Genomic DNA, 25,382 nt, shown 5'->3' with positions numbered 1-25,382 from the left:
CTGTGCAGAACACAGTGCGTTACAATAATGTGTGGTGCATCGGCTTTCACCAGCTCACAAAACTAGAGTTTCGTCCCAGCATGACTGGAGCTCCGTCCGAACAAACTGCAGAAACCATATCCCACAAAAGATCGTTGTATCTGAAGAAGTCATCCACAAGTTTCTTCATGTCGGCTGCCTTAGTTGTTGTTGTACAAAATAAAAAATCTTCTTTTATTTCGTCGTTCTACACATAGTGCACGAATACAACAAGCTGGCTTAGACTGGAAACGTCGGTGGTCTCGTCGAGTTGAAGGCTGAATTTTGCTGGGCTTGAAATCAGATCTGCAACTATTTGAGCCGAGATGTCATCGTTCATGTCATCTATTCTGCTGCTGATGGTGTCATTTGAAAGAGGAATTTGGGATAACTTATTTTCAGCAGCTTTTCCCAGCACGATATTCGCCATTTTCAACGCAGCTGGTTTTACGAGTGCTTCACCAATGGTGTGTGGTTTGCCCTGCTTTGCGATCAAGTACGCAACTTCGTACGATGCTGTGGGGATGGGTACAAAGCCGAGAAGAGACAAAGTAGCCTTTTCATCGAACCTGGCTCTCTTTACCTTGAATTTAGCATGCAGCTTTAAAGAGTGTTCTTTTAGTTTTGCCGGTGCTAGACTAGAATTGCTCAACTTGGCATTGCAAATCATGCATTGAGGACGCTGACTCCAATCATGTTCCGTTATACACGTGAATCCATATTGTACGTATTCGTCAGACCACTTTCTGTTTTTGCTCGACATAGTTAGTATGAAGGGATTGAAAGATTAGGAAAGATCACAAATAACGCACGATTACTACAGTCACAAGTCGACTGCTAAGCGCACGAAGTTCCCTGCAGCACAGTATTAAGGCCAAGTGATGTGACGTGATAAGCCGCAGCCAATGATGGCCAAGTGGAGCATGACGTTACGAATCATGCGAGTGGGGTGAACGGAACGGATACACACACAGTGTGTGTGTCTTGACCTCCGCCAAACTCCTGAGACTGACTTACCGAACCCCTGGGGTTCGATTGAACCCAAGTTAAGAACCATTGGTTTAAAGTTACTTCATAACTCTGATGTTCTTTAATCCAGTCTAGTCACGGATACTTATTTATAAACTACAGATGTTTACACGCGCAAAGCATGTGAAACTCATACAGCGTTATATGCCTCCAGCTACACTTAGAAACCAACAACCGTGTTCACGGAGAAGATGGCCAAAGAAGTTGTAATAGTAACAATTATATTTGACTTGACACGCATTATAATTTATTTCGGACGCTTCTCCTAGTTATTAAGTTACGTACATTACGTCTTACGATTTCAAATAGCCGGAAATATTAATTTGAATTTAGAAGTTAATTAGATATGTATTAAATTTCTGATATTTGCCAACAAGATTGATACACAAAGTTTTTGTCTTTAACACAGATATAATTTGTTATACAAACAAATATTCAGTTTATAGTAACGGTTATTACAAATAGTGGTTTATGTACAAGAGTTTTACAGATAAAAACAATATTGATTTTATATGAATGGAGATAATTTTGGGAGAAAACCAGGGGGATCCGTTTGTGATAAAATCTACTATTTATTCAAAAAAAAAAGCGCGGCATGGCCAGGTAGTTAAGGCACTCGACTCGTACTCTGAGAATTGTGGGTTCGAATCCTCGTCGCACCAAACATGATCACCCTTTCATTCGTGGAGGCGTTATAATGTGACAGTCAATCTCATTATTCGTTGGTAAAAGAGTAGCCCAAGAGTTGGCGGTGGATGGTGATGACTAGCTGCCTTCCCTCTAGACTTATATTGTTAAATTAAAGACGGCTAGCACAGATAGCCCTCGTGTAGCTTTGCGCGAAATTCAAAACTTACAAACAAATATTCCAAAAAATTGGCGGAAGTTAAAGGTATAATGTATTTGGGTTAGAAAATATAAAAATAAAGAGTTGGTTTCTCTTTGATGATGGCAGTCATATAAAGTGGACAAAAACTAAACACGTCTAGAAATGCATTTTAAATGGAAAACTGAGAAGTCGTGAACACACGTATCGAAATGTCGGTTCACTTCATTTGTTAAACGGCCAGATTAGTCATTTCATTTTTCAGCTAGCACGTGGAATATCTGTGAATGAATAACTTCAGCTTACGAGAGTTAGAGTTATATTTATTCAAAGTTGAAGTGTCATTTAAAACTAATATTTGATAGAGGTGCTACTTACTAGTAAACACTTACCCATCAGCCAGGCTAGTAGATGTATGATGCTACTAGTCTACTCTTGAGTCAACGCACAAAAATATTTATCGATGACGTCTCATTGTGTAAAAATTTCTATTTCACTATGACCAAATCACGTTAGTTGTTTGTATATAACAGACACCTTTAGTTTTTGGACATATAAGCATCTTTGACTTCCAAAAACAAGCACTTCAACCAGATTAAGCAACAATGTTTGTTATTCATAGGTTATTAATAAAATATAATCGGTTCAAGATTTCGTGGACAGGATTCATAAACATTCTTTCATTTTTCAAACGTGTTGCTCTTCGAGCCATGTTTGAATACCAGAATTGTTCAGGTTTGTGTTAAATCAAACAGACTTCTTGTGAGAGTTTAATGACATAACAAATTATCACGATCTTTTTAAACTACCACGTCTACCCCTTATTTTGTTCACTAGTTTCCAAGATAATAATGTAGAACTTTAACTTCATCTTGCATTAGTTTAACATTTTGTTATAGTTAAAACAAGTCACAACAAAGTAAAATTTCTGTCAATTCTTCTAACTGTCAAGTTTATCACTGTTGTTACTTCTTTTTTAGGTGTTATTGTGATCATTCCCGAATTTATCATCGTTTATACATTTCAGGTAGTATTAACTTCAGGGCCTCGTTCTTCCAGCACAGTAAATGACCATATATACAAGAGATAGTTAATCTCGTATAAGTTTGTTTGTTTTGGAATTTCATGCAAAGCTACACGAGGGCTATCTGCGCTAGCCGTCCCTAATTTTGCAGTGTAAGACTAGAGGGAAGGCAACTAGTCATTACTATCCACCGCCAACTCTTGGACTACTCTTTTACCAACGAAGAGTGGGATTGGCCGTCACATTATAACGTCCCCACGGTGCGAGGGGAGTTCAAAGCCGCGACCTTCAGATTAGGAGTCGAACGCCTTAACCCACCTCGCCATGCCGGGTGTCTCGGATGAGTAGTGTTAGATGTAACTCATGTTTGATAAGCATGTTTTCTTTGTATTACATTTATCTTAGTTGGACAAATCCAAAGTTATATTGTCAGAGCCGTCTAAATGAGTTTTATTAGTCATGAAACTTTGCTAGGGCGAAGTATTAATAACAATGTTTTGCACATACTAATATCATCCTTTATCGCGATAATGTTTAGTTATGATCTATAAATTAGCTTGATTTGATTAGAAGTTCATGTTAACCGTTTAGATTATTTTATTTAATATTTTGCTTGTGAAAAAGCTATCAGAAAATTTTAAACAAATGGCTTATTACACCATGTAATCTTACTGTTTTGTCTGTTTATCATCTGGAAATAAATGTTTCATCACCGATAATACCGTAAATCTCTAAATTATCATATAACGTACTTTTCACGATTATAACAACATTAAAAAACATTAGTGTGAAATCTGAAAAATGTCAATTGTTGTAAATATTTAATTTTACAGAGGTTTGGGGTAGAATTTCTCCCTTATTATTACAAATAGCGTGTAATAAAAGAACAATGTTTCACGTAAAATGACCTCTATAACAATTTATCAAATATTATTTTTTCTCGCATGTTCAGGAATATTTTATCGAATAAACCGTAAAAACCAAAGCAAAAAAAATGTTTTCATGCAAACAGTAATTCATATTGAACATTATTAAAGTTGGTAATTTAACCAATGAAAAGAAGTAACACTGGTCACGAATGCAAATTTTAAAACTGGTTTATTATTTTAATTATACAAACAAAAGGCTCTGAATGAAGAAATACATCTAATTTTTGTTGGTTTTCAGAAAGTTCTTTGTGCAGGGCCTGGCACGGCCAGATGGTTAAGGCACTCGACTCATAATCCAAGAGCCGAGGGTTCGAGTTTCTGTCACAGCAAACATGCTCGCCCTTTCAGTCGTGGGGGTGTTATAATGTGGTAAAAGAGTAGCACCAAGAGTTGACAGTGAGTGGTGATGACTAGCTGCCTTCCCTCTAGTCTTACATTGCTAAATTAAGGACGGCTAGCACAAATAACCCTTGTGTATCTTCGCGCGATATTCAAAGCAAACCAAACGAATTCTTAGTGCAATCTGTATATTAGACGACTTATAAATGTCGGAACCGCTATCGATCTCTTAGCAACAATAGACCGTAACATTATTTTCTTGATCACAAATACATACGACCAAGAATGACATTTACCAAGTGGAACTCTTGAAGCACAGTTGAACGTGGAAAAGACTTGGACATGGTAGTTGGGAAAATGGGCTTCTTCCCCTGTAAACACTTAGGTTTATCATGGAAGAACTCTGGTTTAAGGTGCTTTGGGGTTGCAGTTCCTTTTCACACCTGTTGTTACTTGGGAAGAGAATATTAGGCGTATTCGTTCTGTTGTTCAGGATTGTCGTTTTAGACCAGCTACTGCGTTCCTTCATGCACATATTATTCGTCAGCGGATCTTATTTCTCATGTGGTACGCTGGTGTTGTCTTCCCTTTTGGTGATGTTAGTGCTTTGGTTTTTGATAGCATTGTATTTTCGCTTTTTGTGGTGAGAAAAAACGGAAGGGATTTCCAGATATTCTTTTCACTTACCAACTCGTCTTGAAGGTCTGGGGTTTCCTTGTATTTGAACTAAGTGCCTTAATTTATTAATTATTTTAACAATGAAATGTTTGTAAAGGGAGAACCATTCACGTACATATGTTATCACGTTATTTTTAGGGGTAGGACTCAGGATTTTGTTTTTCCTTTTCCTTGTTATCTCCCATGTTCTCCTTTCTGATATTTGCAGTCTCACGATTGTTTATCTTTGTCAGAAGGAGGTTCATGGTTTTGATGTTTCTACTCCATCTAGTTCAGCCTACCATCTTATGGTTCCACAACATTTTAATCGATTTTAATAGTATTATCCTATCTATACTGAGATCCTATTTGGGCTCGAGTCACATTGTAACACTTGGATTTGCATCTACAGGCCTTCTGTTGGTGTATTGTTCATAATATTCTCCAGTTCAGAGCATCTTTACCATTAGCATATCAGTACCATCAAATCTTGTTCACTGTGTCATGCCCAGGTTGAGTCTGTGAAGCATCTTTTGGTGTTGTGTTCTCTCTCTATTCAAGTATGGAGATTCTTGTCACGTTTATTCCACATTCATTTTACTTTACTTAGTACTGTACTAAGTCATCATATCTTACATTTGCATTCCAGTATTCTTTAATTCTGTTTAAACGTGTTATATTGTTGACGAGAAATAGGTATGTTAATGAGATACTTTCATTAATATTTTGCATGAGGTCAGGTCGCGTCTTGCGTTGCAATTTGAGGCAAATTGTCATGTTTTAGATCTTTCTCTCCCAGCTTTCGTTGTTGTCTCCCGAATGTGTCACCACTCTTCGCAGTAATCAATGACCATGTGCCAATAATATTTTGTTGCCTTTATTGCTTTTGAAAATTTCTCACACTCTTTTATGTAAATTTTTCTTCTATTGCATTGTTTATTTTCTATATTCATTTATTTCTCAATTCCGTGTCATTGATTGTAACTTCCTTTTAGACTTGTGATTATGTATACACTGTATTTCATAATGCTTTCCTGAATTAATATGTAGTTGTCTATTACTTCATGTAAAATTTTGACTTTTTTGTGATTTATGAGCTTACTCTTTGATTTGTTAAAGTGTATTATTTAGTTATAATTGTATAGATTCTGTTGTCCTATCGTAACCATGTGTTTTCTGTGTTTGTTTATTTTGCCAATAAAATTTCAAAATTATGTCACACTTCATGGCCTAGATTTGTATGTTGTCTTCCCTATTTATCAACATGATTCAAGCTTGTAGTGAAGTCGATTGTATGTATTTGCAGTAAGTTGGGGTGAAGTTGGAAGGAGTGATTCCTGTAACTATTATCGTAAGGTTGGGGAAGCATTTAAGAACACTTGTACCATCTTGGAGTATCAGGTTTTTGTATAGGGGCCGGAATTCTTTACAGTAGGTGTCTGTGATTTGTTGGCGATAAATATAAACAATAAATGGACAACACGCCATCCAGTTGTTTGAAAATAATATATTCAAACAAGTTACACTTATGTACAAAAATTTATTATACTACTATTATTCAGTTGTATTCAGAACTTTAAATAATTGTTTCTTTTTCGTTAAAGTTCACACAGACGGTTCAGTTAATTCAAAACACCCTTTAACAAGACGAATTATTGTTATCTACTCTGTTATCGCAATATAATTAGTGATAAATTCACTTACTTTACCATGTGGATTATCACAGTTGTATACAGAGCTTTAAATAATTGTTTTCTATTATTCTAATTGTTTTATTATTGTTCTCTATCTCTGTTGTTACAAAAAAAAACTGTGAAACTTTTACTTTAGAAATCACTTATTTTGACTAAACTCACCCGGCAGTTAACTTCACTTTTTTTTGCATTTTGTATCTGCATGTATTTATAAACATCCAGCCATATACTAACAACAATATTAAACACAACGAAAAGCTTAGAGTAAGATGACGTCATAATATTACAAAAACTTATTAAAACAACTGAACTGCATACAGAGTCACATAATGAAACCTGTCATAAATATCGCTTTTAAAATAATTAACTTTAAACACTATTGTTATGAAAACTATCTAGTTATAAAGTACCATATTACTAAATAAACTAAATAATAATTCTTAAACTAAATTGTCCTGTATATCCAACATGGAGGAACAATTCCAATTTCAATGGCCCAAATGTTACCCAAAATTAATAGAACTGATAAAACTATTTTTATACTAGCAATATGTATTACCACAAATATAAAATTAAGACAAGTATTTAATTATCAATCAACTTCAATAAAATTGTTTTAAAAAAGATGAGAAACAAATAATAAAAAATAAGTAGAATGACAATACCAAAAATATAGAAACAGGTCAGAGATGAATACAGAAAAACCAAAAAAATTGTTGCATAAGTAGCCAGTAACCTTATGGTTACTAGCTAGTGTAAGAGTGTACGGCAATAAATATTCAGTTTAAATGTTTTTATTCAAAATTGAATTTATGCAACTGACAGGAATTTAAGATATAGTTACAGACAAAAATTGTTCTTAGAAATATTTAGCTATTAAAATAGGGATTTTTGTGTAGTTTTATATACACTGCTGACCAAAATCTTAAAGCCAACGAACATTTAAAAAATATGCCTTTTTATATTGTTAGACTCGACCACTTATTTGAGTAGAGATTTGAAAGATGAAAACAAGAAAAGGGAAAATAAAAAAAAAACTTTTTTCGCATTTAATAGGGAAAATGTGAACACTATGAATATCTGGAGAAATCATAAACACTTCCAAAAAACATTTAATTTTTGTGATTATACATTTTAGCTTTTTACAGAGTTTTAGGTTTGTAGGCCTGATTCTTCTCACATTATTAGCCTTGTTAATTTCTCTTTAAACTGCAAGGGTATCTGTTTACAAATACTTTCAACTAGAAAGATTTTGTGATAAAGTTTATCAAACAGAAGGAGTGAGCGAACAAGTGCAATAACATGTGTCGACCCTTATGAAAACCAAGAATGTGAAATATATCCTCTATTAAAATATATCCTCAATTAATATCATCCATGGTTCCAAGAAATATTAAAATTAAGTTATATTTTTATATCACTGAGAGGCCCGGCATGGTCTGGTGGTTAAGGCACTCGAATCGTAATATGAGGGTCGCGGGTTTGAATCCTCATCACACCAAACATGCTTGCCCATTTAGCCGTGGGTGGCGATAGCCCAATGTGGCTTTGCTCTGAGAACAATATACACACACACACTACTGAATAGTGGAAAATTCACTATGAACCAAATTTAGTTGTGAAACACTTCACCTGTTAATTGATTTGGTGTCTGCAAGTAACACGTCTCAAAGTTTTTATTTTTAAGCGCAAAGCTGTGTTACAGCGGGTATCGAATCCAGGTAATTAACACTCATAAGCAAACAAGCTTACCGCTGAGCCATGAGGCAGCGCATATCACTCTTTTAAAGTTCAGAAATTCTTCTTTTAAAAGGCAATTAACCTTCAATATTTAAAACAATGATCCTAATAACATATAAAATCTTCTAGAACCACTTCAAGAAAATCTGTTCAGTTGAAATTTTGCTCAATTCTAAATTCAAGGAAACACAAAAGAAACTAAAAGAAACTAAAACAAACTATAATTATAATTAACTACAACAAACTAAAACAAACTATAATTATGATAAACTACTACAAACTAAAACAGACAATAACTATAACAAACTATTACAAACTACAAATATAACTCTCTTAAATAAATTGTCCCTGTCAGTAAGTCGACCTTCGCTTTGGCTGATTTTCATTGTTAGTACTGTAATTATTTCTTGTATGAACCGCAAATTTAAATACTTACAGACATGTTTTGTGATCAAAACAATCCCAAAATTTAGAAAATTGTAATTGTTTCTTAAAAAACCTGCTTAAATCTAAAATCATATTTTTACGATATATGCACCTGAAAAAATTGTCATAAAATTGTATACGTGGAAAACCGTTTTTCTTGTTTCAGCTCTTAAAATCTGCTGTTTTGTTGAATCGTGTATTGTTTCAATAAATCGTCTCTCATCCTTGCTACTACAGAAATAATTTATAACTTAAGTACTCAAAACGCGTGCTTGCTTTTCATTCTCTTTTTATTTCTTCTCTTTACTTTATTGTAATTTGAAAAATCAGCCCTAATATAATAATCTATTTCTTTTTAAAACTCTTCTAGAATAAAAAAAAATATTGTTAATATTGAATAAGCACTAATCGCCGGAGATTAAAGAAACACTTGCAAATATTTAAAAAGAAAAAATAACCAACGTCATCAGAAACACTTGTACAATTTCAGAACAAGCTATAAACGACTCCAAGAACTTCAATTAATTATCCATGAATCACGCACAAGTACCTAGAACTTGTCACGTTTATTTTACATTCATTTTACTTTACTTAGTACTGTACTATAACACGTTCTCTTGCCTTATAATGTGACGGTCAGTACTACTATTCGTTGATAAAAGAGTAGCCCAAGAGTTGGCGGTGGATGGTGATGACTAGCTGCCTTTCCTCTAGTCTTACACTGCTAAATTAAGGACAGCTAGCACAGATAGCCCTCATGTGACTCTGCGAGAATTTCAAAAACAAACAAACATTGCTGAAATCGTATATATATAATGTTTCCATGGATATTTTTTTTAATTATTAGAATAGCACTTGATAAAAATATGGATATTAACTGACTCTTTTGTTTTTGGATTGTTCTGATAATCAGATATCCAAGAAATAAATGATAATTTCTTTATTTTCTGAAATATCGTATTTTTTTTTATCTCAGTGCTATATCCAATAGTTTGACTTGAACCACAGCCGATCTTTACCTAGTAAAAGGCACACATTCAGGAGCTGATCCCTGCAATGGGCACAACAGAAAATAGAATCGTCCAAGAGTTGACAGTAGGTTCCGTTTCCTAATTACCAATTAGTTTAAAAGCAGTGACCTTTGTGTGTGTATAGTCCTGAAACAAAGAACACTTAGCTCACTGTGGAACTTTTCCCACTCTGACAAAGTGTGTAAAAACGTTTTATATTCCAAAACATAATCACCAAAATTAGACGTACTAAAAGATAACGATACATTTTAATTGGTTAGTACCTTTAATGCTGTTTATGATATTGTTTTTAGATCCTCTTGTAGTTTCTTCATGATTCTTGGTTATTACAGTTCTATGATCTTGATTGTATGTATATGTGGATGTGTCTAGACTACGAGGCAACAAACATTGTCGCGCAGAAAGGATTTGGAAGTTTGTTCATCCGTCAGCAGCGATTCTTGGAGAAATTGAGTAGATAACAGAGGTATTAGCTATCACGTAATACACAAGGTTTTAACTTCATCTGAAGGGATTATTTTATCAAATTTTGCAGAGGATAGTTACTATGGAGAAAGTTTTGTAGTAACTTTCGTCTTCTCTCCACATGCATTAGTTATTCTGTACGAAACTAAAAGATGCGTTACGCGATGTAACTACGCAAGCGTATGTATATAAAAACAGAAGTGACATTGTTATATTTAAATAGTTTTACAGTTAGGGAGTTAAAAAGGTCACACTTGTCTTAAATTTGATCTATAACTCAAGAAAAAGTTAAAGTTGAAACGAAAGAGTTCGCGTTAAGCGATAGAAATTCTAAATATGACGAAATGGTATTTTCTAAAGTTTTCTAAATAAACAAGTGAGAGTCAGTAGTTTTACTCAGGCAACGAAAAAAGGATCTGAAACAATTATTCCCACTTTTATAATACGTATTTCATAGTCTAGTCTGTGTATAGGGAGAGCTACTGGATTACAGGTGGGATAGGTCTGGAAACCTAACACCGTGAATTTAACTTTTTGATTCACGCTGTGAAGAAAATTTCTACACTGACTTTACCTCAGTAAAGTAGGAAAAAGAAACACCTCCTATTCTCAGATATTGCATGTTATAATCTATGTCGTCTAGAAAAGATTAAAAATAATATCAAGATGTGTTTAAGACAGTTTTTAAATTCGAATACCGATTAATGTTATCTTATAACAATTTTCATATTTGCAAACTTAAAATATATATTAGATTTTAATAACGTAAATTCCAGTATATTGGTTTTGTTTGTTTTGGAATTTCGCACAAAGCTACTCGAGGGCTATCTGTGCTAGCCGTCCCTAATTTAGCAGTGTAAGACTAGAGGGAAGGCAGCTAGTCATCACCACCCACCACCAACTCTTGGGCTACTCTTTTACCAACAAATAGTGGGATTGACCGTCACATTATACGCCCCCACGGCTGGGAGGGCGAGCATGTTTAGCGCGACGCGGGCGCGAACCCGCGACCCTCGGATTACGAGTCGTACGCCTTACGCGCTTGGCCATGCCAGGCCCAGTACATTGGTATAACAGCCTACTCTGTGAAATTTAACAGAAATATCTATTGCGCTGACAGAGTACACAGTCGTTATAGTTGCTAGAATAGATAGTTCGTTCTTTATTCTTAAACACAAAGCTGCCCAAGTATGTTTTTGCCTATTGATAGTGAAAAAGCAATTTTTATTTGCCTTTAAACACACCACTGAGCCATCAGGGGCTCACAGTGACAGAGAAAACACGATAATTTTACAAACCTATTTTTGTTATTTAGTTCCTACATTTATGTATATTTGAGGTGTCATGAAAAAAAATGAGTGTAGAAAAAGAATTAAATAGTATAGTATTATTCTACAGAAATAACTAGATAGTGCAGTATTAGTGTACAGGGAAAAATAATTAGTGTGGAGAAGATATAAATAGTGTAGTATTTGTGTAATGTAAAAGCATCAGAGAGTATTTCCAATTTTGAATATGTTAATTATTACTGCTTTAAACCAAACAATTATTTTCGATTTTCTTTACGTTTTGATGTAAAAAACATACGAAACAACATAACAAATGAATGGCATATAAACAAAATTTTATGTAGGCGTCTATAGCATCACGTTGAGACCAGAAACACAACATTCAACATCAGACTTGGGACAAGCAACACTGAAAACTCTCATGAAATATGGGTGGCATTATGGACATGGAGTCCTCCTGCCCCGTTCGATCCTGCTTGCTCCAAAATAGTGGCTGGAGTTTGCGGACACACAAACAGTATTATAAACAGAAAACGTGAATTAATAATAAGATTTTTCTTCCTTTTGAATCTACGATTGTCACTGAGTTTTGTAGGAAATGTCTCCAGGAAAAGGCGATTTAGTGAATATTCTCTATTTAAATGTTATGCAGCTTATAAAAGAGCTTAAATCTAAGGTTATTTTAAGCTCATTGCTCTAATTCGAAAAGGAAATTCTGCATCAATTGTTTTCTGTAGCAATGACTTACAGCACGTGTTCTGAAAAGTTGGAATAGAAACTGAAATTATTAACTATCACATGATGAAGCAGGTGGAAAATACTTAGTTTAAAAATAAACTAAGCGTAAAAATGTTATTTCTGAGGCTAGAAACAAAGACAACCGATAGATGAAAATCTATAATCTACGCTATAATGCGTGGTGGTCTGAGAAAGTCAACAAAGGTCACATATATGAATAAATAAATAAATCCAAAGGTGTCACGTATGATTTACTGTGTTCACGGATAACTGGTCGTGTAGATTTTGCTTTCATTAGAGTTTGTGCCCGGCATGGTCAGGATGGTTAGAGCGCTCAATTCGTAATCTGAAAGCCGCGGGTTCGTATCCCCGTCACACCAAATATGCTCGTCATTTCAACCGTGAGGGCGTTATAATATCATGGCCAATCCCACTATTTGTTGGTAAAAGAATAGCCTAATCGTTAGCGTTGGATGGTAATGACTAGCAGCCTTCTGCCTAGTCTTACATTGCTAATTTAGGGACGGCTAGCTCGTGTAGCCCTCGTGTAGCGTTACGCGATATTAAAGAAAATAAACACTTAATTAATTGCCCCCCAGTGGCTCAGCGGTATGTCTGCGGACTTACAACGCTAAAAGCCGGGTTTCGATACCCGTGGTGGGCAGAGCACAGATAGCCCATTGTGTAGCTTTGTGTTTAATCCAAACGACATCATTATTATTTAATTTAGTCAAAGTGTTTCAAACACATGATAAAATACTCTAATTAGTAGCTGACGTAATTTTCTTAGAATATAATGTATTTAGAACGTTATTTGGTGGATTTAAATAAAAGTTAGAAATTAGGCCGATGGCTAGACCTAAACATCAGGTTTGTTTTAGTGCTGATAGGAACTGATGATGTCGGAAAAGTAGGACAAAGTGACTAGATTAAACAATGTGAAAAGCTGATAAAGACATTTAAATATATGGGGCATAACTGAATTTTGTCAGGAATATTGCCAAAAAATCATATCCGGTGATGCTGATCAGTACTGATGAATGCATGACTTTAGCTTATGTGCAAGGATCAAGACTAGTTGGATTTGTGAATAATTTCACGAGGAAAAGAAGCTTTTGGGAATGGATGGGATATATAGATGGAGCAGAGGCAGGCTTAGTGGCATACATTAAATTAGAGTTTTAATTTAGCGCTCGATCATGGTGAGAGCCAGAATGAAATGTACGCTATTGTTGTTTTCACTAAGTTTTATAATACTGTCATATTTCATGATTGCGATAACAATTTTAAAAAACAGTAGGACATTAGGCTTTAAATATTGTTAGGGGACAAATTTTGTAACTGTCTCTCTCCTTCTGTCTGATTTTCAGAGAAACCTGGTACATGTATAAATGTTACACAGTTGTCCTACCGATCAGTGACAGAATTTACCAAAATGTTTTGCTGTTACGTTTTCCCCACCCCAAAGGCAGAAAGTTATCACTAATCTAAACCCACGTTATTTGTCAGTAGTTAACCTTTGGTTAAAGTCCATTTTAATATTATCACAACTATTGCCGCCATTTGTTTGTGGAGAAAACCCAAATCTTACATATTTTGTGTTTTCATCAAATATTTATTTATACCCATAGAGTAAACTTCTAAATTACGTTCTTTCATTTCCATTTTGCTGAAGGCATTGGTGAATCTTCTGCCAGTTAACAGTAAAGACAGTGTTAGCTGCAGAAACTTTTAACATACCTTTGAATATAATTTTGCTTGGTATTTTCCTTAATTTAATGACCAGTAGTTAACATACTTTTGAATATAATTCTGCTAGCTATCAACTATTGTCTTTAATTAGTTGTTTGTTAGACATCAGATAATCTTTGGTTAAACAAATAATTTGAAAGTGTTAGCATTATGTATACTAATGACTTAAAATATGACGTACGTAGAATGTAATCTGTATGCTTGTTTTAAGATTTCATCAAAATCATTTCATATGTTTTATATTAACGTTTGTTTATATATCCAAGCTAGTCCTTAAAAGAAGTCGCAGTTGGAAACTACTGACAATCCTACTTCAGTTATCAGGAGTAAATCAAGTGAGATTATGTTTATCTTGTCAGTGCGGGGAAGGTTTCATATAAGGGGCTTCACCATTTGTGAAAGCCTTGACATTTATTTCGAAATCTACTAGACATATGTTTTATAGAATTCGACATCATATAAAGAAAGTGTCTTACCATGTAAACAATCCTTGGTAAAGGTAGTGAATCAATAACAACTACAAAAGTTATTTTTTTTCCGAGTTCATTTCACATGCTTTTCTATATTTAATGTCCCTCTGTAGGACAACGGTAAGTGTTAGGATTTACAATGTTAAAATCAGCGGTTTGATTTCCCTAGGTAAACACAACAGATGGTCCATGGGACTTTGATATAAGAAAACAGACACTCTGCATTTAATAATTAATGTGTGATACAAGAACATTTCTTCGAATTGTGTTAAAAATTCAGAGATATTAGTTCCTATCAATTTTGAGTTTTTAATTACAGGATGTCTGTCGATTAACCTGTTGTGATTAATAAATAACTTGCTTATCTGATAAACAACACAGTTTGTTATTAATAACCTCCTTAGTGAAGTTTGTTTGTTTTGTTTTTGAAAATCGCGCAAAGCTACACGAGGGCTATCTGTGCTAGCCGTCCCTAATTTAGCAGTGTAAGACTAGAGGGAAGGCAGCTAGTCATCACCACCCACCGCCAACTCTTGGGCTACTGTTTTACCAACGAATAGTGGGATTGATCGTAACATTATAACGCCCCCACGGCTGAAAGGGCGAGCATGTTGGTGCGACCGGGATTCGAACCCGCGACCCTCGGACTACGAGTCGAACGCCTTAAGACACTTGGCCATGCCAGGCCGTAAAATTATGAGTCAAGCGCCCTAGCCACCTGGCCTGGCCAGACCCAATGAGGGGAATCAAACCCCTGATTTTAGCGTTGTAAATCCGAAGACTGACCGTTATCTCAACAGGGGACTGGCAACAGGTAGTTTAAGGTTTGTTAAAAGACATTTCAATAATAACCTCCATGTCATATCTCTGTGTTATCCAATAATCTTCAGACAGTTGTGTCCAAAATATAAATGTTTCTTTTTCTCGGTGATAAGGGCTGTCCAGTTTGAACCTTCTATACCAATATTACTTTACGTACTTATTCATGTAATTGCTTCTTTTGGAATTTTGCGCAAAGCTGCACGATATTTATTTACACTAGCTATCCATAATTTAGCAGCAATAGACTAGAGGGAAGACAGTTAATTAACTTTATCCATCGCCAACACTTGGGGTATTATTATTTGCCAAATATTAAAATGTTGACTGCCTTTTTATAACGCCCCAATAGCTGAAAGGGCGAGCATGTTCACTGAGGAGAATTCGAACCTGCAACCCTAACCACCAGACCAAGGCAGTACCTCATATAAGAGTAAAGATAGTTTTGTTTCTTTTTCACGTTCAATGAAATATCACTTCTCCTTTAAAACGCCATATATAACTAAGGATATACAAATAGGAACAAGATGTATTCTTTCTTCGTTAAGAGAAATTAACGTTTTTCTAATTTTTTTTATCTTCAGAAGTAGCGTATTTTAAAGCTAAAATATAAAGTGTTTGAATGTACCATCAACGCATTTTTTTCTATCTAACTTTAGGCTCAACTACCTGATGATTTATCAGCGTAGATGGTTAACATTAATTAAAACTATGCCTTCTTTCCGAAAAAGAACACAGAAAATTTTAATTGCAGTTCTACACTGATTCCATACATGTTAATAAAATATATAAATGTACATATCTTATACATCATTTAGAACTTTCGGTTTTACAGAATGATTACATCTCAGCATTACAGAAGTTCGTATGTTATCAAGAGTGTTATCATTATTTTCTTAGAAAGGGAAGAATCTCATTTCTTTCTTTGGTATATATGTGGAAGAACGTAAAACTACAAGTATGACTGCGATACTGAGATGATGAATATGTTACTTTGAAATAAATATTTACTGAAGTTTTCAAAATAAACTGGATTGCATCTGCTAATTACTTGATTAAAGTTTATATCTACTTCACAGTTATACGTTAGCAATTTCCTTTTTAATAACTAGTTTTCATCTTGTTATATAATACAAAGTAGATATACTGTGATTTGAAACTTTAAGTATGAGCACTGTATCGTACTGGCTAAGAGCATGCAGGTGTTAACAAATACATACGGCTTTCAGTAGCATATATTTAATTGCCGAAAGGTAAAGGAAGCTGGTTTGGTTTATTTTGAATTTTGCGCGAAGTTACTCGAGGGCTATCTGCACTAGCTGTCTCTAATTTAGCAGTGTAAGGCTAGAGGGAAGGCAGCTAGCCATCACCATCCACCGACAACTCTTAGGCTACTCTTTTACCAACGAATAGTGAGATTTACCGTAACACTACAACGCCCACACAGCTAAAAGGACAAGCATGTTTGGTGTGACGGGGATTCGAACCCGCGACCTTCAGATTACGAGTCGAGTGCCTAAATCACCATAAAGGAAACTAAGAATGATTCAGTACATTTGAATAAGTTACTGTCGTGTTAAGGGTTATGGTTTCACTGTCAAACTGCAAGTAGATGTGACGGATTTTTACTGTTTATTTGTGGTTCCAAAGATGGTTCAGAACAAGCATGTTTGGTGTGACGGGGATTCGAACCCGCGACCTTCAAATTACGAGTCGAGTGCCTAAATCACCATAAAGGAAACTAAGAATGATTCAGTACATTTGGATAAGTTACTGTCGTGTTAAGGGTTATGGTTTCACTGTCAAACTGCAAGTAGATGTGACGGATTTTTACTGTTTATTTGTGGTTCCAAAGATGGTTCACCCGTAAACATTGTACATAATTTACATATACCAAACATTTAGTTCTAGTGTTTACTAGTTGTACCCACAACTGTTTCTTTCTGTGGTATATGATAAATTGACAATAGGTGGACTACCATTATTATCTTATTCTTTCATAATGTTTTTTTTTTCTTTCTGAAATGACAATTAGGTACTGTCATTGTGTGACATTGTCAATGTAATCTATACAATTCATTTGTTCATGTAAATATTTGCTTGTTTATTTTGTAAAATCCTGGTTTAACTAAGTTATCAGAAACACACTAGAACATTTGTGTTCAAACCTAGGACTACTGGTAGGGTCAGCTATATTAATAGTGTTTTCCAAACTATATACAGGGAATGGACAAAAAAGTGAGTGATAATTTTGTAGACTCATTGAATGAGAAAATCTAACAAACTACAACAGGTGCACAACATTTTTATGAGAAAATGTAACTAAAATCATGAAAAGTTTAGATACTTACAGAAGCCAGGGTTAAAATTAGAATTTGAGTTCATATTTCAACATTTCAATATAATTTTACATATTTTTTCTGTTATCTAATAACATGTATAATAAATTAAAAATATTTTCAAGGGGGACCACTTTTTGTGTCCACACCGTGTATATATTTAAAGATCACATTAATTATTGGTTCCTGCAAAAAAAATGTTCACATAAGCGTTTTTTAAAAACATTGCCTTTGTTGTAATTAATAACCGCTGGGGTTCTCCGATATATTTGCCCCGCCCAGTGTCACTGTGGTATGCCTGCGAACTTATAACGCAAGAAACCTGTGGTGGGCAGAGCATAAATAGCCATTGTGTAGCTTTGTGCTTGCCGTGGGGGCGTTATAATGTGACGGTCAATCCCACTATTCGTTGGTAAAAGAGTAGCCCAAGAGTTGGCGGTGGGTGGTGATAACTAGCTGCCTTCCCTCTAGTCTTACACTGCTAAATTAGGGATGGCTAGCACATATAGCTCTCGAGTAGTTATGTGCGAAATTCAAAAACAAACAAACAAACAAAGCTTTGTGCTTAATTTCAAACAAATCACATATCTTTAATTTAGATTCTTAGAAAATGAGGCCTTAATAGGCAAAATAATCAAAGTGTTTCACATTATACATCACATTGGGTCAGCAGTAATTTTAAGGACTTAAAATTCAGGGCTCGATTTCTCGTAGTAGACAAGGTATCTAGTCTACTGTGTATCGTTGTGCTAAAACAAAATAAACTAAACAAACAGTTTATGTGATACAATATTTATTCTCCACTGGTAGTGAATGATATAAAAATAGGTTCATTACTTATGTTAAAGTCCTCAACGTTGGTTTAGAAAACGGTTCACACAACTTCAAGCTTTTTAAGAGTATTTAGAGACGGGCAACCTGAAAGAGAGAAAAAAAAAACGACTAAGGCTCGTAATACAGTTCGAATAATGACGTCTACCGCGTCACAGTTTAGTCCTTAGTCAAAACGTCATCCTTTCCCTTTACTAACCCTGTAAATACTTGGCATCCTTAATTACATAAAAAATTGTGCCGTATCTACATTTAGGCACTTCCAGTTTCCCGTCATTCAATGCGACGCTCTTTTCCTATTTCTAGCTGGTTAGCAGATTCGAGATCAATAGGCAAGTTGTGTTGAGTGGCTACGCTGTGCTAACATGTGCAGGAGAGGATTTTCTTCCAACTGTTCTTTTGAGTAGTAGTGACCTCAGTAAACATCGTGAACTCATCGCTTTCAAAGGGCGTTCATTCTGGGGTTAAATGATGAAAGAACGTGACTGAGATTGAGCTAGTCACGAAATAAATGGTCTTTGAGATCACATGAAACTAGCGCAAGTTGATGACAAGCTACAACTCAAAAACATGCACATCTAGTTTCGCACGAGCTAAAGTTAATCGAGAAGTTGAACATCTAGATGTTAAAAATAGATTAATTAATCTCAGGTTCCTTTGTCTTTAATAGTTACAACATACTTTTGGGAATTTTTAAAAAAAAACACCATCAACCTCTGATACATCTGTCTGCCAGGATCGTGAAGAAAATGTATTTCCTGATGCACGAAATGTAAGTAACTCCAAAACTTTAACCAATTTTTTACGAAGTAGTCTTAATATCTAATCAGTTCTGGTAAAGCATCTTTGTATATTATCTTACTAACAGCATTAGTAATGCACATGTCTATTTTTATAAGAGGAATTGTGCCTTCTATAAGTATGTTTATGATCTATGTTTCCATTACATGCCTATCTTGCAGAAATTTAGTTTTCACTCCGTTGGCATAAATGATTATTCTTTTGTCAAACTGGAGTCATCAGTAAGGAGTCATTATAAGAGATGTAATGAGAAATTGCGTTAATATAGTAAAAATGTAAATGAAAAGGAATAAAATATTCAGCTAATTATACACATAACACTAAGTCTTCTACAGTGTGTATATTTTACTTTTACTGAGTTCGGTGAAGTTAAGAATCGTTTGTATATCTATATAAACACTACTAACAAAAATTAAAATATAATGATGTTTTGACAATGTTTCTAAAATTTTGAATAAACAGAAACACAGATAAATGTTTATTATAAATATTACAGGTAAACTATACCAAGCATTTACAAATAACAAAAAGTGAGATCAATGAAAAATCTCTACATTTGGCTGCACAAATTTCAAAGACAAAATAGTTTGTAAGATGAACATACTTAACAAAACGAATCGTCTAATGCACTTTTAGCACATCTGCGACACTGAACAGGCCTTCTGGTATATTTTTCTTTACAGCTGTTTGTGTACCATAATCTAGTGACCACAGATCTTGACATTCTCACCCCAGTCTGGGTGCAACCTTCTTATGATGGCAAACTTCAGATTTAGTTAAATACTTTCTAATAGTTTGCACCCTTTTTTGTGATATTGAACACCATCTCAAGATCCATAAACTAAACATTTTGTTAAATATAAACATCTTACATAAGCAGTCAAAACTAACCTTTTTTGCAGAATTTGGGTCTTTTCTCATAAAGGCCTAATACATTAGGAATCATTGGTGTATACACTTCAAACTCCAGGTATGGGTAGTTTAATCCTCTAAAATAAGCATACTAAATTTGAAAAAAACAGTTAACCTATAAAATAAAACATTTAAACAAATATATTTTATTTTAATTTTTGAGGTTGGTTAGTTGTTTGACGTTTTATCACGCAAAACAACTAGACTATCTGTGCCGAACAACCAGTAAAAACTTAAAAATAAAGTAAAATTACTTAAACTCATAAAAAGGAATCATGTTATGAAAACAAAAATCCAGTTTTTGAATTAAAAATTTAAACGTTAAAAAGCCAATGATCCTTAAACATTAAAAACATTTGTAAAGTGGACAGTGTCATCATCTCCAGTGACACTGCCCAGCATCAGGGGCAAACCTGTGGACAAAACATGTCTAAAATGGCGCCTTCGTTCAGAATTATAACGACAGCACGACAGTAAAATGTGGAATGCTGTGACTTGAGTGTCACACAGACAACACATTGGTGCATCAGTCCCAAATAAAATAAAACGATGAGTTAAAAAACTATAACCAATGCATAGTCTAGTTAGGACAACTTTCTCCTTCTGGTTCTTATAGAAATAAGCGATCAAAGTTCAATAGAGGATTTTATCTGGAAAACCTTGTTATCACGTTGCTCACTCCAAATTGACTTCCAACTGGCGCAGAGCTGAGCCTTGAATACAGGATCGTAGTCTATGCATAAAACAGGCACGACAGTGATAGCGCCAAAGCAGATAGACTTAGCTGCTGTGTCAGTGAACTCGTTCTCGCAAATACCAATAAACATGGCAGAGCTCACAGAGTCACCTGATTTTGAACTATCTGTATAAATGGGAATAGAAAGATGGTTGGAAAGTTGATCAGAAAATAGGAGACGGTATTTACAATAGGGAGAAACTGTCTTCTTTAGATAACTCAAAGAAAGGTCTCACTTAGGGATGGTAATAAACCATGGTGGAATGGACTGACAAGTAGATACATCAATATCATCCAAGGACAGACCCAATTCATCCAAATGCACCTTGATACGAAGGCTGAAACGAACAATGGCAGACTGTCTGCTCTGTAAAAGCATGTCCCACTGAGAAAGGAAAACAAAACCCCAGATGAAATGCTATGGTAAGGATTGAAGTTTTAAAGCCTACAGTAAAAACAGTTGCAACTGACGGAGGTGTAGTGGAGGCTTATGAGACTTTGTGTCCGAACCCTGGACTGGGGAAGTGTAGAAGGCCCCTCTGCAGAGCTGAAACTCCTGATGGTGAATGGAGCCCAGCATATTTAAGGTTGAGGTCTCTGGCCCTGCCGGGGCCATAATCATTTTAATCAAATGAGGCCACGATAGATCTTTAGCATATAACATTGATCCACTACCCAAGAGGTTAAAGAGAGGACGCAGATGATATCCAGTGCTCTTGTACACTTGATTCGTAGTTATTTGATGTGTGGTGTAAAAGTCAACTTATGGTCAAATATAAGCCCCAAGAACTTTGCCTCAGGGATCACGAGAAGCACATCTTAACCAATACAAAGTTCTAAATCGATGTGAATACCCCGTTGGCGGCAAAAGTGCATGCGAACGGTTTTAGAGAGTGAGTAGTTAAAGCCGTTTGTTCAGTGAACGATTAAGGGCAATTTGTAGCTGCCGCTCAATAAATCTCATGTTTGACGACTGACACGAGAAGTATGACACGGTAGTATAGAGTTGTACAGTGATGGCATTAATCTTTAGATTGAAAAGTGTGACATTCAAAACACAATCCTGACGGATTCAAAGTTCCTGTAGAAAAGAACGGGAAAGTGTTCAACCCACATGAACTTGGAATTGTCAACCTATTAAAACATTTTAAACAAAAATGGGCAAATGACCACACAACCCATATGAGTGGTCTTGCAGAATATCATATCTTCACGTAATATCGTAAGTCTTTTCAAGGTCAAATAATACTGACACAAGATCTTGTTACTTGAGAAATACTTCTCTGATTGACATTTCAAGTCGAATTAGGCTGTTCACAGTGAAATTCTGTCATTGGAACCCACAATGAGTGGGCGAGAAGAGGTTGTTTGATTCGAGGAACCAAACAAGACGAGCATTAACCATCTTCTCTAAGGTCTTATAAAACAGATCGTCAAAGCAATAGGACGGTAGTTTGAAGGTATCTTGGAATCCTTCCCAGGCTTAGAGAAAGGTAGGATAATAGCTTGGCACCAGACATCAGGAAAAACATTTTCCTGCCAAATCCAGTTAAAAACAACCAGAGGAATATCAAGATAAGAACAGCGGCATTTCATAGTGTATATCATCAGGTCTGACCGATGTGCTGCCAGACCATTGAAGAGCAAGCTTGAATTCCACCAGTTTAAAGACGCGATTATAGTCATAGAGACAATCAGCTCGAAAGGAAAGAGGCGATCGCTCTGCCCAAGTCTTGACGGCTAAGAAAGGGAAGGATGAAGCAAAAGTGCTAGATACCTGGTAAATGCTTTTGCTGAGAGCATCGGCAATGTTATGGGCATCAGCAATTTCCTGGCTATCAGAAAGCAAGATCGAAAGGAGGACAGGATTATACTGCCCACTGACCTATCGAATCCTGTTCCATATGACTTTGAAACTGAAGGTAGAAAAGATGCTGGTTGTGAATTTAATCCAGGATTCCTTCTGGCTTTGACGTCTCACCTGCTGAACATGTGCACGGGCCTGGTGGAAAGCGAGACGGTTCTAGACTGTGAGATATCTACGGAAAATATCCCAGGCCCGCTTTTGAGCCTTCTGTACCATACGGCAGGCATGATTCTACCATGGACTAGAATATCATGGAAAACATGTCGAGGTGTTGGGAATACATTGAGCAGTAACTGACTGTACTACCCAGTCGATGGCTTACAGACGACGGCAGGATCATGTTCCAAGAGAGTAGTGAGGGAGGGCCAGTTAGCTTGGTCCAGCTTCCACTGTGGCACGCAGATCAGATGGCATCAACCACGACCAGTCTCTCTCAAAATATTAGAAAAATGATGACTATCCTAAGCGTTACTGTCAATACTCCGTGAAAAGTTAAAGAAAAGTAAAATGAAAATAAATTTAAACACTTGTATTGAAGAGAGAAAGGTTGTGATCCGAGAGCATATGCTCTATGGAACGACCCCCCCATCAACATCAGTACTTCCCCAGAGGGGATTATGTACATTAAATTCCTCCAGGTTTGAAAAGGGAGACGGCAAAGTTTCAATGATAACTTCAATGTCTGATTGATCATAGGTCTCTCCAGAGACAGGTAGAGAGGACAAACATTGATGGTTCGACCCAAGGAAACACGAATGGCTACAGCCTCCAAGGATATGTCGAGTTGCAAGACCAGCTAATCCATTTTTAATAATGAAGGGAGACATTTTCCCCAAGGATTTTTCGGATAATGAATGTATAATTAGAAATCGAGGTACAGAATCTGACTGTTGTGGTGACTGTACAACAGAGTCTTCCATCCGGGGTCGTTTTCCGAGAATCTGTTTCTCTCAATATTTTTATTTTTATTTTTTCGTTGATGGGGTATTCATAATAAAGGTAATATCTTTCAGTGCCCACTAACCCAGTCCATCAGAAATCCCTCCAGGGAGATGCATTACAATACCAAAAAAGGACATTGCAGCAATGCCAGGGATTCGTGAGCACTATCCCCAAACACTAGCATCATACATAATGTCTACAACATCCGTTACGAACGTCCAACACTGGTACTTGGCTGAACCTAGCTCAAGTGCACCAGCCGATTAACGATGAGGTAGCACTCCAAGACCTCCCGTTTACAGGAATTCAATGCCAAAGTGGTGTTTCAAGGTTTGACTCCTCAATCATCAGAATCCTCTCCTCCCCTTTACAGGTTGCCACGCACAGAAAACACGTGGGTGGATGATTAGATTCCAGAGGAGATAAACTAAAAGTACAGAACCTTCCCTGGGAGGTCCCCTCAACACGTACAGGAATCCACACCGAGGAGTAATTTTTTATAAGTACTGTAGTTTTATGTGTTGTTGTTCTCCCAGAATATGAATTAGTTCTGAAAAGGCGATTCAGTTATAAAAAATATTTTAATATAACTGTTTTTGTTATGGTTTTGAATCTAATGATAATGAAAGTAGATGTGTTTTGTGTCTAAACACTAGTCCTAAACCAATTTATTGATTTTATTTTAGTGTGTACAATACAAGTATTGATTATGAATATTGTTTATTAGCACTTGTATTTAATATTGAAATAATAAATAGCGCTCAACGTTAATTAAAATTTTTCTTGTGTTCCCTCTTTAATGTTGTTTGTAATTTATTATCTTAAATATTGATCATGTCAGATTTTGGCCTGATTTATGAAAGACGAGTTTGTGATATACATATATATACGTGCGCACACGTTATTAATAAGATAAATAATTACATTCTTGAGCGATAAATATCACACATAAGGTCACGACATATACATATTAAGTTCTATAACGGGCGAGCGTGGCCAAGTTGTGAATGTACTTGTTCTTTGAATATGAAAATTCATGGTTCTTCCGTTGCTGCAAACTGCGCACTTTGTTTTGAGAGTGCTTATTCTATAATACATAATGTAAAATTCAAAACGTGAATCTTCTTGACTGTTTGCCTTTCTTCCTTCTGTAGTCTACAATTTCAAAATGAAAGGACGACTATGCCCACATAGTCTTTGCGTTGCTTTGCGTCAAAGTTTTCAAAGCAAACTAAATTATGCGTTTTATCCACAAAAAAACTTATATTTTGTTTTCAGTTTTCTGAATAAGCTATCTACTCTCATAAAAAATTCCTTTGCTTACTTATGTAAATAAATCTTCACAGAAATTGTACTTTACTTTCTTGTTGAATCAGCAAAATCCATTCTTCGTACTAAGGAAATTTTGGCAGTGAAAATTCATCTTAAGTCTACTCGCATTACATATGAGCTTCAGACTTCTGCTATCGCATTTTCACAGACAGAATGTGATCTAGAACTGTAGATGTTCGAACAAACGTGAAATAGAAAAAAAGATTATAGATAAAGATACTTTTGGAATGTTCATCAAAACAAAGGTTCGGTGATTAGCTTCAATATTTATACTTCAATAAAATATTTGATGGTAATTGACGTTTGACTTTTATCTCAGTTTAGTATATAATTTTTCCAATTGGTGACTATTTTCAAGTTTTGACTTGTTCCAAAC

At 35.4% G+C, this 25,382-nt stretch overlaps 1 pseudogene across 1 annotated transcript in view; it reads left to right on the top strand.

Annotated features, from left to right (window-relative positions):
• The first annotated feature begins 18,720 nt into the window (after positions 1–18,720).
• Positions 18,721–25,382, top strand: part of LOC143222815 (sodium/calcium exchanger 3-like) — an 88,899-nt pseudogene continuing 82,237 nt past the window's right edge. The window contains exon 1 of the transcript XR_013012513.1: positions 18,721–19,188. The product of XR_013012513.1 is annotated as a sodium/calcium exchanger 3-like (transcript). The remainder of the gene's footprint in view (positions 19,189–25,382) is intronic.

This window comes from Tachypleus tridentatus, chromosome 8 (assembly GCF_004210375.1).
Source record: "Tachypleus tridentatus isolate NWPU-2018 chromosome 8, ASM421037v1, whole genome shotgun sequence".
Taxonomy (NCBI): Eukaryota; Metazoa; Arthropoda; class Merostomata; order Xiphosura; family Limulidae; genus Tachypleus; species Tachypleus tridentatus.
This window is presented reverse-complemented; position numbering and strand designations above follow the sequence as displayed.